Raw genomic sequence first — 18,844 nt, 5'->3', positions numbered from 1 at the left:
GAGGAGGAAGTCCTGAAATTTCTTGCAGCTGGAACCCTCTTAGATGGCACCAACCCTGACTTCCAAACACATCAGTACATCTACAAAAGGGCCGAGGCTTCTGGTGTTTACTGCTCCCAGCAGTGACCAATCAGCCTCTCCAGAGGCATCTTGGGCCTACCATCGCTCCGTATAACATACTCTCCCCCACCCGTGTGGACCCAGCCATCCAGAGCAAACACAGGGAGCTCACCGTGCGAGCCTGAGGAGGCCGTGGCGGCCAGGAAGTTCTGCGCATGTGCGGTCCTGGCTCCCGTGAAAGCTTACGGGAAGTCTCGCGTGATCTTTACCTCCAAAGAAATCCTGAAGAGCCTGACAAGGAAGAGCAGGTCGTTGCTGGAGAGGGTGTGAGCAACGGGGAATTTCAGGCTGAATGCACAACCCCAGCTGCAGCGATCGCTATGACTCAGCGGGAGGTGGCGGTGGGGTCTGAAGGTGCACGTGGTGCCCGCAGCCAGCCGGCAGTTCCATGCTGAGGCCTGGTCTGTAGCTTCCACTACCAGGCCCTTCCACTACCAGGCCGGAGTTGGGGGCGAACTGCTGACCGGTCTGAAGCTCTTCTTCCACAGACTCTAAACGCAAAGTGGACATAAGGTCGACGGAAAATAAACAGCTTGATAGAAAAGGAAAAAAAAAATCTAGAATCTTCGCTCTAAAGAAGAGAAAATAGATGGTAATTCTCTGGATATAGGCTCTGTAGGGTATGCTGTCAAATTTTAAATTCTTATCTTCATAATCATGATTGTGAACAGCCTAAAGAAAGCGTGCAATACAGAATTCATTATTAATTGTAATATCTTGTAGAATATAATTAATCTAAATTGATCTGTGATGAAGTCCTGAAATATATTGAGGGGTGAAATCAAGTTTGTTTCTTTCAAAATTAATAAGACCTTATTGGATGGGAGAGCTTTGGAATAATTTCTTTAAGAATACATTTGGGAAAGACTTCATCAGATTTCCCTGATTAAATTAGATTTGGACTTTAAAATCATGATTTGAAATCATGAGCTTTCTGATGGATTTGAAAGAATTAAGATTAATGTATCTATGAAAAATGGAATAGTCCTGAAGACTCTGGAGGGAAGCAGGCTATTTAAGTATTTTTTCTGCTTTGTTGGAGTCCTCAAAATAAATATGGAAAAAAGCCAAACAATAAGAGGTGGAGGAGTTTCATTAGGATTAGGCACTGAAAGTTGTCAGCAGAGTCTGAAGTATCAGAATCTGTCCTTGCCAGAAAAATAATGACAAGAGCAGTTTAGACCTCTAAATAATCTACATATTTTGTGAAAAGAGAAGGGAATTAATATTAAAGTGAGTGTTTTGTGAGATTGTAGGGAAGATTCTGTAGCAAGTTAAAAATGAATTTGTCATAGGTAATAGGAAAGAGAAAAGAGATTTTGCGAAAGAAGGGGAAATAAAGGGTAAAGATATAACAAAAAAGTAAAGAAGATGTCAGGTGAGACATGCAAATATAGATAGGGGAAGCAATAAATTGACATAGAGTTTAAAAGAGAATTCACTGAAACAGAAGAGTGAAAAAATAAACCCCCATTATTTCAATGAAGGGCCAGAAAGTGGGCAAATAAAGGTGCTAAACTCTTGAACACATTAAAATAAATTTCCACCTTGTTTCTTATGGTAGTTTTGAGAATAATTTTCACTAGTTGTTCCTTAATCCCAGGCAGTAATTTCTAAATTCTGGCAGGTAAATGTTTAACAATCCAGTAAAGTCTCTGATATCAGATGGAGTTCTTAGCAAAATTGCAGGGTATGCTAAATGAGGATAATTAACAATTTACACTGAATTATAAGTAATCCTTTTGCTGACTGAAGGTGTTTGAGGAGACCAAGAACTGAAGACGTTTAACAAAGTAATGGGTGGCTTCACCCAAGGCTCTGGCACAAATTCAAATTAAAGGAAACAAATAATACTCATGCCTGAGGTAGCTCAGCTTATGCTAAACTGTCAGCATATGTCTGCAAAAAACAAAATGGGAATGTAAATAAATAGATAACAAAATTTTGACATTAGACATTCACTTAATTTTTGATCAAAAAGAGTTTGTGAGTTCACTCTAATATAGAACTTTGAACCCATGATATCAATTTTGTCACTAAAATGAGAGTTTTACTAAGTGAAATCTGTCTCCCTAAAAATATGCACTATTAAATTATTAGAAATATAAGCTTAATAGGATAATGAAAATTTCTCAGGTTTGTAGCATTTCTACTGTGTTCCATTTGGTGTTTATATCAGGAATAAAAATAAGCACTAGTATGTATTTTCAATAAGGAAAATCCAAAATTATAACTAATAAAAATCATTAATTGAATCAAATAGGAAATCAGTATTATATATGTATCAAATATGTTTTTATGTCTTAATGTCACTTTTTCAAAGATTTTATTTTTTAAGTAATCTCTACACCCAATGTAGGGCTCGACCTCATGACCTCGAGATCAAGAGTCATAGGCTTCATCGACTGAGTGAGCCAGGCACCCTATATATCTTAGTATTATATGAAGACTTTCTATTGATTAGGAAAGAATGCCTAGGCCAACATTTCAGTGATGATTTAGCATCATAATGTAGAAAGGCAAATACATGGTTTGGAATAAGACAGAGCTGGGTTCGAATGCCAATTCTATTAGTTACTTTCTAGGTTAAGTTTGAAAAATTATTTCCTTCCTCCGAGATAGGGTTCCCTGTTTCTAAAATGTTGTCAAATGCCTAATCATAAGAGTGTTTTGAAGATTGTATTAAATTAGGTAGTGAATGTAACAATCTAGTATCCCACTATGCATGGAATAAACATTAAAATGAAAAGTATGATCATTATGATTTCATGAATGAGTAACGCCAGCCGCATTCCAATGTAATCTCACAACCTTCTTAGCCCCTCTTTTAAATATCCCAACAAGGAGGAAACATTTTCTTAGTGATCCTCAGGTCCCCCACTTGCACCCAGGCTCCACCAAAGTCTCTTGATGTCTGCCATTGCCTGAGGAACCCATGAAGTCCATCTCCAAAAACTTAGTCACACTTTGTATTGGTGATATTCATTTATTTGGCCAATTCTTGCAACTTCAAGGTTTCAGAAACCTACCCAATGTTGTCAGCTGCATCCCTTAATCTTTGCTTTCCATTTAGCACTTCTCTTTTCTGAGATACTGTTGTTTTATAGGAGGAAAGTAAGCCATAAACTCTGTCAAGTAAAAAGGAAAGGTTAGAAGGATTCTCACCCAGCACCCATATCAGTTACCCTTCTTCCATTATCTGACTAAAAGTAGTTTTATCTCTTATCCTCATTTTGGTTCATTTCATGAAAATCTGAATTGCTATAAAATTTGTTTGTGTGTGTGTGATAAATATGATTTGACACATATAATTCTTTATATCAAATTAACTATGCAAGTTACAGATAACCAAAGGAAATGGGAAAGATAAGAAGTTTGTGATGGTGTTATAAAATCTGTATGAAATAAATGCAAATGTTGACAAAGTTAGACTTCCATGTACAATATTTGCTTTATCATGTTTCTCATTAAGGTGTGTACCATCTTACTGTGTTCTGTTTTGTTGTACTCCTCTCTTCCACAGTGTCTGATAAAGTGAAGAGGTTTGTGTTTTATTGGAGCATGTGATTCTGCATACTTGTACTGAAGATGGCAGTGAATTTGTGGAAGCATATTGCAGATTACATGAGATTAACTACTTATTTCAACACACAGTGTCAGAATCCAACCTGTAACACATACAATACGAGTTAAATTCCAGAGGGAGATCAATGATGAAAGGTAAAAGCATTTTGGAATCATTAAGCAGACCAATTCTACAAGAGTGTTCCTAGAAGGGGTTGGGGAATATTTATTTTTATAAAGTTTCTACTTTTTAAAAGTTATTTTCTTATGCCTGATTAGGCACAATTATCTTGTCCTTTCCTAAACTCCAAAAGCATTCCTATGTGTACAGTGTCATTAGCTGTTGATCATATGCTCTCCTGTGCTGGCACTTTACTCTCCTCTCACAATGTTAATTAACTTTTCAAGTTAGATTTAAAATTTTCTTAAGGCAGGGGCAATGTATTATATTAATTTATTCAATAAATAATCTTGATAAAGGAATAACTAGGGAATATTCAAATGATACTGAAGTAAAAGCACACAAAAATAAGGAAGTTAATCAAAAATCAAAACAAAAAAGCCATTAATACTGTTCTTTCAACTTATGCTCTATGAAGGTATCATGTTAAAGAATTTGAGCAAAGGGGAAGGTAGAAAGAGCATGATAATGGAGGCAGATATGACTCCACAAACCCTGGTTTTGTTGCTTGCTGATTGTGTAATAATAGGGTAATTACTCTTTTGGGTAATTATTAATTCTCTTACTGGTATGATATATAGACTACTAGCATAGTCTCATTTTTTCCCCCCACTGGGAACTTGGTAACAAAAATATGAATTAAATTTCTCTCTCAAAACCGATTGACTGTGTGTGAGCATATAGTAGATGGTAAATAAAAGCAAGTATTTTTTTCTACATGTTTACTTACTGCTCTGTAAGTCCTCATCATGGGGATGACTTAATGGGAAGAAATGATGCTTAAACAGAGATTTGGAACCTAGTAAAAATAAGAATTTCTGGATTAATTTGTTCATTTCCATAATAATGAGATATTAACTAAATCTATTTATTATATTCAACCTAACTCACATTTTACTTACCAAGATGATGTTTGGTGTTTTAAGTGGTACAGGTTATGGAATTAGGTAATTTTTGATTAACTAGAATCATTAAAGTCTACTGATTTTGAGTTTCACAACTCATTGACAGTATAGTTCATTAACTGCTTGTTCCATAGAAGATCTATAGTCAATGAAGCATAATCTCCTACACACATACTTAGAAAATTGTACCCACCAGGAAGTGAGTTCCAGAGGTCCCATCAGTATCATCCATTTAGGATTGGTCTTCTAATAGATCAAGAGAATTAATAGATTAAGCCATGGATCCTTGAAAATTCTATTAGCTAAGCAAACTTATTTTTAAATTGCTGCTGACAGTTTGAAAAAAAAAAGAATTGAATTTTAAACACAAAGATGAGTAAAATTGAGGAAATAATTATTATTTTAATTAATTATCTAATTGTGCATTATGAAAATGATGGTGTTGCTCTGTATAATTCTGTAATCTTTGTTATAATTCTATTTGAGGTATCCAATGTGTCTAAGTTGGATTACATCAGTTATGTGCAAACATCTTTTACCATTATTAAAGTTTATTTATCTTGAGAGAGAGAGAGAGAGAGAGAGAGAGAGAGAGAGAGAGAGACAGCACAGGTATGGGAGGGGCAGAGAGAGGGAGAGAGAGAGAGAATCCCAAGCAGGCTCTGCACTTTCAGCATAGAACCCAACGTAGGGCTTGAACTCACAAACATGAGATCATGACCTGAACTGCAATCAGGAGTCAGATGCTTAACTGACTGAGCCACCTGGGCATCCCAACATCTTTTACCTTCATTAACACTTTCTTCTATTCAGCATCGTTTACTTCACCTCAGAGGAATGCCCCATTTCCCTTAGTAACTGTTCAAACAAATTCACTTTACTTTTAAGGTACTGAGAGTCTGACCTCAGCTCACCTCTTCAAGCTTCTCTCCTGACCTCATCTCTGAGTGCCAGTTCCCACAAGCCTTAAAAAATTCCTTCATTTCTTTACATGTGCTCTGTTATCTCTCTCCTTCAGGTTTTCCCATACTTCTGCTATGACATTCTTTCCCTCCAAAATTAACCTGGCTAACTTGTACTCATCACTCAAATGTCAGCTTAGACATAATTTTCTACACTAGGTGCTAACCCTTGCTTGACCCCATAATTCTGAGACAGATGTTGTTCTTATGAGCTCCCATAAAACACTGTTCTATGTCCACACTAGTGTGTCATTGCCTGTTTAATTGTCTGTACCCCACACCAGATGGTAGAACACCTTGTTCACCCTTGAATCCCCAGTTAACAGCACAATGCCTAGCACAATAGTAAAAAAAAAAAAAAAAAAAAAAAAAAAAAAAAAAAATTGTCATAGAGTGGATGAGTAAACTCACATAATTTTGGTTTGCTTATTTTACAGGGAGAGGAAAACCCTTGAATGGGAATGTGATTTTTAATTTTTAGTTCTACAAGACAATCTAAGAGCAAATAAGTATCACTTTATTGATTACACTTCTTACAAATGACTCAACTGTCCTTGTTTATATTGAACATCATTCCTAGGCTCAAAAATCATTCACAAGTAATAAAATAAGCAGAGACATAATTACAGCATAATGCTCAAATCTGATGAAGCTAGGAGATATTGGTAATTTAGACCTATGTGAAGTGCAAAAGCAGATTAGTGAGGCCTGCAGAGGATAACACAGATGAGAAACAAATTGTTTCACATTGTAGAAATTAAAATCTTAGAAATTGGAAGGGACAACTTTGGTGAAAGACAAGGGGGAGGTGGAGGGAGATGCTGAAAAGAGGAGGATTGTTTGAATGCTTTTTAATGGAGTGGATTGGGGGCCAGGTCCCCAATGACCCTTAATGTGACCTGGATACTCGCCCTTCATCTGCCACCAGTCGTAGGCAATGGGTTTAAGAACCTGAACCCGAAAAGTTTCAGAGCAGAGGTAAATAATAGGACAAGATAGAAGAACTGAAATCACAATGAATTATGTGGCCGCAACTCTCACAAGTACCCAAAATGCATGTAGGGTTCTTTTCTGCTCTCCTTATTTTCTTGCTTTTCTCCACACTCCCTCAACCTTGTCACAACAGAGCAGAGGATCCCTCTCTGGGGAAAGAGAATGGCTTTAAAAGATTGTCTTGCAGAAACTACAGTGTGGGGAGTGAGCCCCAAGGTAAAAACAGACAGTACAAATGATTTCACCACTTGACAAACTTGGTCCACCCATGGGGAATATTTGCAGGCAGTTTTTCAGGTATTTAATCTTACATATGACTTTCTTTAAACAACCTTCTAAAATAAAGGGGGAATAAAGCAAAAGAAGCCATGAGAGGCATTCAGCAGAGATAAATTTCAAAGAAAATTTGATCACCTATCAGAGAGATAAGACACTGCAATGTGAAACAAGGATATGCTATTAAAAGAAATAAAATAAGAAATTTCAATTGGTAATTATAATTATGGAAGCTGCAATTTTACAAAAATTCATTAGAGAGATTGGAAGTTAAAGTTGATCTTTCAAAGGATAAAAGAAAAGAAAAAGTTGAGAAATTAAGGAGGGAAAGTTAGAAGATTGAAGAAAAAATTGCTACATCTGATTAATGAGTTCCAAAGAGCCCAGAAGGGAGGAGATTTCTAGTGAAATAGTATGAGGACCTTTATTAGAACTCAAGAGTATAAAATTCTGGATGGAAATGGCCTACCGAGTCCAAATACAATGGACTGAAAAGTAGATGCATCATTAACATAATTTTGAAATTTTAGATCACCAACATTCGATAGTCAATTCTAGAATTTTGCAGGGTAAAAATAAGGTCATGGTAAATATTCAAGCATAGCATTAAATTACTCAAAAACATTGGGAATCAAGTTTGGAGCACTGGCTTCAAAAGTCTAAGATGAAATCATTTCTATCTTAAAACATTCAAATTACAAAAATCATAAGCCAAGGAAAAGAGTAAAATAAAAGTAATTTCAGACAACAAAACATCAAAATTTTATTCCTCACTCTCCCTTTCTTGGGAAGCTATTAGAAGATGTGCTTGACCAAAGCATGGAGACAAACCAGTAAATAGAAATGCAAGGGAGTTCCAAAATAACACAAAAGAGTGTAAAACTATAATAATAAATCAACAGATAATATAAAATATTATGAATGTTTATCAGCACATTGAAAATATTAATAAATAGGGAAATAAAAGCCAGCCCCTCTCCAAATAGTTTTTATAAGAGTTGAAAACAGTAGGCTTACAGGACAAAACTAATTTTTGTGTGTATATGGAACAAGAGAAATGGATAGCTGGGCTAATGCTGTGTTCTGTTATAAATTTGTGCTTATAATATGTGCAAGTATTAACAAATATAAAGTAAAATATAAAAATTAATTATAAACAAAATATCCTTGTTATTTTCCATTGTGTTTTCAAAGGAGGCAGAAGTGATTGAATGATAGAATGTCTTCTAAGAAAACCACAAATCTATGCATGTAATTGGAGTCCCAAGTACTCCATGCCTTGAAAAAACAGCATATTAACAAATAATAAAAATTAAATTTGCCAGAATGCTTTTAAGTGTGATGTAGTTATTGGCTGGTAAAGTTTATAAGCCTTCTTTAACTTACTAATAAAATCTCCTTTGAATCGAATAATGTACTTTTGATACAGAGATACCCTTGAATTCTGGAAGATTTAAATCTGATTCAAATTTGAAAACACGTATTGAATGGATTTTAAACATAGCCAAACTAAATCTTGAATTTTCATCTGTTAATAGTACATAAAAATCTGAAGCTTTCACACTAATTCTAATGACTTAAGACAGGCTTATATTCAGAAGTCTCATTTTTACATAACTTATCTTGGTTAAAATTCTGGGATATTTCTGTTAATCCAGAGCAGAGTACAATGGAGAGAATTTAAAGATGTAAACAACACTTTAAATTAGGAAAACCAGTTATGTGTTCTAAACCAAGGCAAATTATATAAAATTTACCTCTTCATCCTCTTCAGCTCCTTGAAGGGCATTTGTGCATTTGTAGTAAGGCACAAGGATCCCTTCTTTCACAGAAAATAACCATCCTATGATAGAATTATACCACATACATTTCAGGATGATTCCGTGTTTGAAATTGGAATGTAACAAAGTCTAATAGGTTAAGGCAAATTCACCCAAAGGAATTTTGGACTTCCTCCATTGCATCAATTTGTATTGTCAAAGAACAAGTTGAACCTATGTACTCTGTCCTGATTGAACCCTCCAACCCATTACTCTTTGCTCACTGAGTAAAGTATTTAATACTATAATAAGTGGCTTCTTGTATCTCAACATTACTTTAGAATGATGGCTGCTTTATTCAAGTGTGTGACAGAGACAAAAGATAGTTCTGAATGGCAATTGCTTTAATAAATAACTCAGATAAATAGATTTCATAGAAGCTACCCTACCTAGGACAATGGTTTTTGCTATTTTTTTTTCTCCAGCATACTTCCATAAACTCAGCTAGAGTAATTTCCATTTAATTAGCAATTATTATCAGTTAAGACACTTTATATTTTAGGATTGTATGTGGACTTTAGAGAACTGCAAGTTGTTGTTACTGAGTTATTATTATAGCAGAAGAAACAGACAAATTAATGACAATTCATAATGTATGGTAATGGTAATAATGATTTTATTATATCAAATATATGACAAACTCACCCTCCCAGCTTCATTATTTGAAAAGAATGTCCATGAAGATGTTGTTATACCATGCTAAGGAGTTTGTATCTTATCCTTTCGTCTTGTCAGGAGCAAATGCAATGGAAAGGGTTAGGATTTGAGTCTATGCTCTAATTGTCTCTCAACTATCTGTTTTCCCCTTATTTCCTTTATTAATAGAATTTCCCTGTCCTTTTATCTGGGCTAACAGCTGAAAAGACTATAGAGGACAATATTTCCTTCTTCCTTCACACAGATATACCTGTAAAATTAAATTCTTGACAATGGAATATGAGCAAAAAGTGACGTGTGCAAGTTCTAAATCATGGCCTAAAAAAACCAGTTGTTAACCTCTACTCCCTTTCTTCCTTCCTGAGGACCTGAATGTTACTCTGGTCATGATCAGCCAGCTATAATCGTGTATGAGGGCTACACATGAGAGAAAAGTAGAGCAAGAAGACAGAGGGACTCTGCATCTGTGGAAAATTTTTGGAGAAGTAGCCTAATTCTTTCTGGACCATTCACCAACCCCTGAACTGTTATGGTGAGAAAGATCTTAATATATTTTTTCTTTAAATTACTGTATTTGGTAGTCTATTAGTTGTAGAAATTTAGTTTCCATCCTGTGCAATAGGAAGAAAAATGGTACCTGGTAATTAGGTGATTTTATAATAAAATCCTAAAGTATATGGCATCAGTTTAATAATCTTAAGCTGAACAGCAAGGATATAGATGCCACAGTCTAGAAGGTTTTAATTCTGGTTAGTAGTGAAAAACACTAAAGCATTCTATAACAATTTGGAAAGCAGATCATATTTCTATATAATCTACAGCTCTGGAAGTGGTTAGAAAATGTTAAAATATTCTTGGGTTTTTTTGTTTGTTTTGTTTTGTTTTAGTCTTATAATGATTAGCAAGATATCATCATAAAATAATCAGACTAAAGCAGAAATGGCAATGGATATAGTTCTTCAATGGAAGATTCTGCCATGGCCTGCACTGTAAAGTGACTGGGAGTTTAATCATTAGAGGTTTTACGGTATTGGGATGATCAACTACTTTTCAACTGCAAACACTGGGGTTTATCAATGTGACCTCAAGCTTGTCTCACATCTTCTATTTAAATGTCCCTTGCTACGCAATAGGAATTAACTCTGTAGTAAATATAAGATTCAGGAAGTTCCAGTTTTACAGAGCATCTTGTTTCAAGGGGCATCAAGGGAATCCTAAATAGCCTGAAAGAAAGTGGGATGTTCTGAACACAGAGGTATAAGGCTTAGGAAATATGTGTAGATGAAGTATTTGGCTAAGGGCACTTGCATATAGAACTAACTGGAAGCATACATTTAGAAGCCTAAAAGATGGAAGTATGTTGCCAAAGAAACTATAATTCTGGCCTGAAAAAGTCTATGTCTTTTCAACCCCTCCCACCCAAAAAAAGTTGGGGACACCAAATCTGTACCAGGACAGAGTTGGGCAGGCCTGGGCAGGGCATATTCTCCAATGGCAACTATAGAGATGGAGTGACAACTCACTGTCCAAGCAGCAACAACTCAGGTTGCAGATGGTCTTAGGAGCTGCCAGAGAATGATTCCTCACAATGTCTGCCAAGCAGAATTTGATAACTACTAGAGAACAGTGACTGTTATGTGTTCCTCATTCTTTCAGTTTTCTGAGTAAAGGATTTAATGCAATTACTCTGCTCATACTCCACCATTGTAAATTAGGCATAATAGGAAGTAGATAAACCCATTTGTTGAAGTAAAGGATGCCATAATTTTAAGGAGCCACATCTAGGCCTGATGGAGTGGACTATTCCTCATCTAGAGATCGTGGATGGACCTTGAGCTGAATGGCAAACATGGATAGGATGTTGGGATGTCTTCCTGGAATGTGTGTGTATGTGTATGTGTGTGTGTTTGTTGAGGATATGCTTAATATATGAGAAGAAAGGTGCTTTTATGTTTATAGGAATTGGCTGAGGGAGAATTTTCCTTTTGAAATAAAATACTCGTCAACTAGAGATTGCATTCAGGTGTGGCCATGTGAGTACATTCTGGTCAATGGCAGGTGAAGGGAAGGTATGTGTACCCACTATAGGTCATGTCTGAAAAGGAAGCTGCTTACTCTTATTCTCTTTTTCTCCCTTCCTGAAATCAGAAATATACACAGTGGTGTGAATGAAATGACCTTCTAATGGATGGTGAACATCACATAGAAAGGTCCTGACTGGCTAGATTACTCTGTACTACCCTGTTTCTTGAGAGAACAGTGAATTTTTATCTTATCCAAATTGCTGTGATTTCAGATCTTCTTAACAGTAGCCTCTTTTACTAATCCCAGAGATGATAAATATGAGATTTACAGTTTAAGATGCTACCGCTGGCTGTGGACTGGATGACAGACTGGAAAGAGATAGAGAATCCAATTAGATGTCTAGAAATAGCCCTTGTGAGAAATGATGGTATAAAAATATAACACAATGACAACAGCAATGAAGATGAAGAGAGTGCTTTGACAGATATTGGAGAAGTAAAAGTGACCAGACATTTTTAACTAATTAAAGATGGAAGTTGAGAGATTAGAGTAAGTTTTAGATGAGTTCAAAAATTTTCAGTAAATGCCTACCATATGCCAGACACTTGGTTATTTTCTGTGTGCAAAAATAAATAAATAAATAAATAAATAAATAAATAAATAAATAATAAAAAAATAAAAATAAATGTAAAAAGCTTCATTGAAGACATTCATAATTTTGTTTACAAGATAAGAACAAACACATATACACATGAAAAAAATTAAGGCAGTATTTGTTTAATTACAAGAGTCAAAGATAGTCTAGAAAGGTTATAAGCTTTCAGCAGAGAAACTCATTATAGGAGGAGAATTCATAAAGAATGTTCAACTTAAGCTATTCCTAAAATGATGAATCATATTAATATAGAAAAGAGAATAGATGGAAAAGAGAGGCTAGCTGTGTTATTAGTGGTTAATATTAGCTATTCCAAAAGTTCCAATTTGAAAATTTATATTTAATTTGTCATAGATATTGCCCATTTTTTAATCCATCAGCTTTTGTTTTGAATAGTTTGATAAAGTTAAAGAAAATACTGTTATTCTAATTAATACATACACACATTCCATCTCTAAGTATCCAGATTTCCATATTTTATCAAGTGTATAGGTTGAAAAGTAAATTATTTAATAGATGTGATGGGTTTAGGTTTAAGATTTAGCATGATATTTACCATCATCAAAGATTTCTAAAGGCAAAACTGTTATGTTTCCTTTATTCTAATTTAATCAGGATCTTGAAATCTTAATTACATTGTATTTTAAACACGTGATAATGTATACCATTTATTGAATGCTTATTATGTTGCAGGTCCTGTTTAAATGACTTCATGTGTATTCGCTCACTTAATGGAGAAACATAGAAGGAAGGAAAGTAGGAAGGAAGGAGGAAAGGGAGGAAAGGAAGGAGGGAGGAATGGAGGGAGGGAGATCAGTAAAAGTGTATTTCATAACACTGTTTTTTTTTTCAATTTTGTAAAAGTTGAGGATGACTGTTATTCTTTGTATTCTATAAGCAATTACACAATTGACATTGCTGAAATGTACATTCTGAAATGCTGCTAAGAGAGGAACATATTTATTGTGTTCAGTAACATTTTTTAATCACCTTTCCCATTGCTGACTGCTTCCTCTAAGTTACTCCTACAGTTTGCAGATGATCTGGTCTCTTGGTCTCTTTATAATCCCCCTACCAAACTCTACAGCTCCATCTGTAATTTTTTTTTTAATTTTTTTTAAGTTTATTTATTTTTGAGACAGAGAGAGACAGAGCATGAACGGGGGAGGGTCAGAGGGAGAGGGAGACACAGAATCGGAAGCAGGCTTCAGGCTCTGAGCCATCAGCCCAGAGCCTGATGCGGGGCTCGAACTCACGGACCGCGAGATCGTGACTTGAGCTGAAGTCGGACGCCCAACTGACTGAGCCACCCAGGCACCCCCTCCATCTGTAATTTATCTGTATTCACCTTCTACTTCTCCCTCTGTCTACTTTTCTATTTTTCTCTCTCCTGCCAGTTATGCTCTCCCCATACAAATATAAAATCTTTCTATATCTCCACTTCTCTAATTCAACCATTTCCCCCTTGGTGCTACCCCTCCCCCGGCCTATAATTTACTATACCAAATGCCAGGGTAAGCATCGGAAAGCAAATCTGACAGTGTTAGCATATGTGTTAGCATATACTTCAGAGGATTTGCAGAAAGGAAAAAAAGGCCAGTGAACATTTAGGAGTTAAATTTTGCATTTATTCCTCTCACAATTATAAGAGTGCTATGCAAAACTTCTGGAAATAAAACTCTTTTTATACCTTGAGGATTCAGTGTCCAGGGCATTCATAACATTAAAATAGTCTGACTATAGAAAGTTGTTAATAAATCCCTGAAGGTATATTCCATATTCTGGGAAACTGAGCACATACAATAGCAAGCAGTGTAATTCTATCTGGTTCCAGTAATTGCACCAATTTGTTTGAAAGATAGAAATGTGCCCTTTACTTTAAGAAAAACGAAATTGAACATCCATATCCAGTGCCTGTAGCCAATTGACTTTGTTCATGAGAAATTCTTTGCAAAATGTGATATTGCCCAAAGTATCAACACTGTCCACTTTGCTTTTGTAAATGCTCATTTTTTAAGTTTTTTTTTCAGTTGAATTCCTTCCTCATTTGTTAATTTAGCAGACAGACATTTATGGCACCCCAAGATGTCCTATGCACTTTATCTGTTTCTAGGAATACAATAAGAATTAGCAATGGCTCTTACGTCAGTGAATTTACAGTCTACATGTATGTAAATATATAAGGATCACAACATGTAACAGAAGCCTTAGTAGAAATATACATACATAAAGAAGATCCATTTTAGGAATAAGTGTAGAGAACAGGGCATCTGGATGGCTCAGTGAGTTGAGTGTCTGACTCTTTATTTTGCCTCAGGTCATGATCTCAGCATTGCAGTTTCACACTGAGTGTGGATCTTGTTTAAGATTCTCTTTCTCCATATCTTTGCCCCCCCTCAAAAAAATTTTTTTAAAGGAGTAAGTATAGGGGACCCAATGGAGAATTCCATGACCTGCTCTGTAACAATTCTAGCTCAAGAAAAGCTAAGACTCAAAGGCAGTTTCTTAAATTACTTCATTTGGCAAGGTTGAACCCAAAAAAATCTTTGATACAATCCATATAAATTTTTAATACTGAAATAGAAAGTAGTTTTAAAAGGCAAGGGAAGAATTAAGCTAAAAATGTAGAAGAAAAGTATTCAAAAGTTTAAGTAAGAGACATCTCATCTCTTTTTTAAAGTTTTTTTTTTTAACTTACTTATTTTGAGAGAGAGAGAGAGAGAGAGAGAGAGAGAGAGAGAGCACAAGTGGGGGAGGGGCATAAAGAGGGAGAGAGAGAGAATCCTAAGCAGACCCTGAACTGTCAGCAAAGAGCCTGATGTGGGGCTTGAAGTAATGAACCATGAGATCATGACCTGAGCCGAAATCAAGTGTTGGATGCTTAACCAACTGAAACACCAGGCACCCCAAGATGTCTCATCTCTTATCACCAAACAAAAAGGTGTCCTCAAATTCTGCAGTCTTTTCCAACCTTTGACTTTGTGAAGCCTTTCCTCCAAACTGTAAAAATGTTGCCTTTTCCTAGATAACTCTTGAAATGCCTGTTCTATCATTCACTTTCTTTGTTGGCTCTTGCTGAGACTACTTTTCCATGCCTGTCATTAAATATAGTATCATAGTCTGATGATAGTATCTATACCCATCCTTTTAAATACTATCTTTATGACTATGGAATCTACCAGTTGCTTCCTACCTCCTACCTGGGAAATAGACCAACCCCTTACTTTTTTTTTTTTTTTTTTTTTTAAGAGAGGAAAGAGAGTGTGCTCATACATGAGCATGTGTGCATGCATATACCATACACACATGCACATGAGCAAGTGAGGGGTAGAGGGAGAGGGAGAGAGAATCTGAAGCAGGCTCCACACCCAGCATGGAGCCCAACGTGGGGTGCATGGGGCTCCATTCCACCACTGTTAAATCATGACCTGAGCCAAAATCAAGAGTCAGATGTCTTAATCGACTGAACCACCCAGGCACCGCCCCCCAGCCCTTACTTTTAAACATTTTACGTATGTCTCCAATAGGATATTCATAAGGCATGTCCCTACCAACCTGTTAAAAAAGAAATCCAATTTCTCCTTGCTTTTATATGTTTCATAAAGGGTTTCTTTAATAAATCTTTGATAACAACCAAATTTGTTTCCCCTCACTACAGTATATTGCATATTCCTCTGTCTTCCTTTCTCCCTAACACCAGCATTGTATAATCCAACATTGCCCTTCCTCTAATGTGCTCCTTTCCTCTTGTGTGCACTCTGGTCTTAGCCTATTAATTTGTCCATGATCACTTACCCTCCAGATCCTCCCAGATGGTATTGTTAGACTGGTCTTACCACACCACAATGCAGATTGCATGACTCTCATATTTAAAAGAATTTAAAGACTCCTCATAGACTGTAAAATTAAATTAAATTTATTCCTATAAGTGTTGTGTTTAAACATCTTTTTCATGATGCATATTGAAACACTTTTCTTTTTTTGAGTCCTGTGATGCCACATATTCTTGTTTTTTTCTACTGAATGTGTACACATTCTCTTTTTATTTTCTTCACACACTCTCTCCAGATTATCCCCATTATTCTCATGACATTTAAGTTATCCATATGCTAAGAGTTCCAAATGTATATCTCTAGCCTGATTCCTCTAGAAAGCACACATTTAACTGCCTACTTGTTATTTTTATTTCAATGTCTTACCAACATTTCAGAACTAACTTCTCCAAAGAGAGCATTTTTTTTTTACCTCTGAAATCTGTGTTCCTCCCCAAGTATTTCTTATCATAATAAATAACACCACTTTCCCACTTGCTGACATCAGAAATCCATATTTATTATTTGTTTTATTCTTCGATTTCATCCCCAAATGCAACTCATCAGCAGATTTATATTCGTATCTTCTGTCATCAATTCACTTTAGATCATCACCTGTTCTTGCTTGAAATATGACATCCTTCTAACTCTATGTTTTCATTCTTGTCACCTTCTACATTCTTCACAAGGCATCCAGAGGAATCATATTTGGATAGTGTCAACCTCTATTTATAATCCATTAATAGCTTCTATTGTGCATGGAGTAAAAATCAAATTTCTCAACATAATTTTTAGCCCTGCGTGATCTCGTTCCTGCTTACCTCTTTGGCCTCATCTCATGCTGTTCTCACCTACTGCCCTAATCCCCTCTTTCACCAGATCCCAGATCTGGCGAAACATTTGCATATATTTGCCTGTGCATAGTGCTCCATTTTACCCATTCTAAAATAAGTCCTTCTCTTTGTTCAGCTCTTATCATAAATATCTCATTATCAGAGAAATCTTTCCTGAAAAGGTAAATAAGATAGTCAACCTTTTCTTAGTATCTATTTTAGATGCCAGTTGGTTCCCTTGGCACCCTTTATCACAGTTTGTAATTATTTAATATATTTATGTATTTATTTGCTTTTCTATTTCCCTACTCCATGTAAGCTCCCTGAGAACATATAGTTGGTCAGCCTGGAAGTCTAGGCCTGGAAGCTAATATGGTACATGGCACAACATGGTACATATTCAGAAACACCTGAATAAATAGATGAAAAACTCTATGTATCATCTCCCTTGTCTACTTGATATTTTTCATCATACCTAAACATATTTTACTTCTAGTTTATTGGTTTTATTCTTCCTGTTTCCTTTGAAGTCCCATTATGCTTTCAAAGCACCAAACTAATGGGGCTTTCTTGAAATGCCACTGTCCTTTCCCTAAAGCGCCAATTAACCAATTGTTTATAAAAGGAAATCTTTCAACAAATGGAATATAATTTATTTCTCTGTGAAATCTCATAGCACTTGAGGAAAGGGATCTTTTCGTAAGGAATTCTCATAATACATTACTATGGGTATAGGAATTGTGTCTGACAAATGTTATATCCTTTTATCCCATATCAGAATGCTATATTGTTCAACACTTGCTGAAGAGGAGTTTCTGGTATATATATGAAAACATTTGTATTTTAAAAGTCTAGCTTATAATAGTTAACTATTAACCTGTTAACATGTTATGTTGACTTTGGGTTAGGCATAGGGCACATTTGAGACACTTAAGCTTTAATATTCTTGGTTTTATTTAGAAGTATCAAAAGAAAACATGAATAATTATTTCTTACATTTTTTATGAGTATGTATAAAACTTCTTAAGTTTTTTTATGAGTATGTATAAAAACATAATTTATAGTTATTAGAGAATCTAAACCAAAAAAAACCTGCTCCTGCAAGATTCCTGGGGTTAAAACCATGTTAATTTCAAGTGCCATTGAGTATCTATAGAGCAGTGTTATGTTTGTGTGGATTGTATCTTTTTAAGGGACTGGAATTAGAAATGAATCCAGAATACATAGCCATCAATAAGTAACTCCTCAGTTGCTTCCTTCATTTACTGCAATCCAGTATAACACAAACCTTGAAAGTGGTAAGGATCCTAATTTGAGGTTAACTTAAACATTTTTATTTTTTTAAACATAGGCATTATTAGAATTGTTTTTCCTGGAATTTTTTCTGTGATGTAAACATGCTTATATTGTCTTCTAAAAAGCGAGGCAATCCTAAAACCTTCAAATACAGAGATTGGGTGGATTTAATTTATGAAATAGTGTGGTGCTTCATAACCCAGATCTAGTTACAACACTTTCTTCTATACATGAAAATCTGTTTTGGGGTGCCTTGGTGGCTCAGTTGGTTAAGCATTCAACTTCGGCTCAGGTCATGATCTCACGGTCCATAGGTTCAAGCCCTGCCTTGGGCTCTATGCGGACAGCTCGGAGCCTGGAGCCTGCTTCAGATTCTGTGTCTCCCTCCCTCTCTGCCCCTCCCCATTCATGCTCTGTCTCTCTGTCTCTCTCAAAGATAACAAATAAACGTTAACAATTTTTTTAAAAATCTATTTTGGAAATAGAGCTAAGAAATCTTTGCAATATAAATCATTTTTTAACTCAGATCTACATGTGTCATTAGTTGGAGGGAACATATTTTTAGCTCTTTGTACATAAAAAAACATTATAGGCAACTATCATGGTTAAACTAAAATTTTTGAGAGATGCCATAAGTCAAAGAAGAGTGGCCATTTTTTTATGAGCTAATATTTGGCAATGTTTGCTTATGAAACAAGACATCTTAAAAGAACCCATCCTATGATCTCAGAATGCAGAATATGTT

General features: G+C 35.5%; 1 long non-coding RNA gene across 2 annotated transcripts in view; it reads left to right on the top strand.

Annotated features, from left to right (window-relative positions):
* The first annotated feature begins 551 nt into the window (after positions 1–551).
* Positions 552–18,844, top strand: part of LOC131484890 (uncharacterized) — a 45,935-nt gene continuing 27,642 nt past the window's right edge. The window contains exons 1-3 of one of the 2 annotated variants that reach the window (XR_009248490.1): positions 552–712; positions 3,644–3,840; positions 9,844–10,010. This is a non-coding gene — a long non-coding RNA (uncharacterized LOC131484890). Of the gene's footprint in view, positions 741–3,643; positions 3,841–9,843; positions 10,011–18,844 lie in introns of both variants that reach the window. The other variant, XR_009248489.1, reaches the window with a different exon arrangement.

The sequence above is a fragment of the Neofelis nebulosa genome, chromosome 1 (assembly GCF_028018385.1).
Source record: "Neofelis nebulosa isolate mNeoNeb1 chromosome 1, mNeoNeb1.pri, whole genome shotgun sequence".
Classification (NCBI taxonomy): domain Eukaryota; kingdom Metazoa; phylum Chordata; class Mammalia; order Carnivora; family Felidae; genus Neofelis; species Neofelis nebulosa.
Note: the sequence above shows the minus strand (reverse complement) of the source record. Positions and strands in the feature narration are given on the sequence as shown.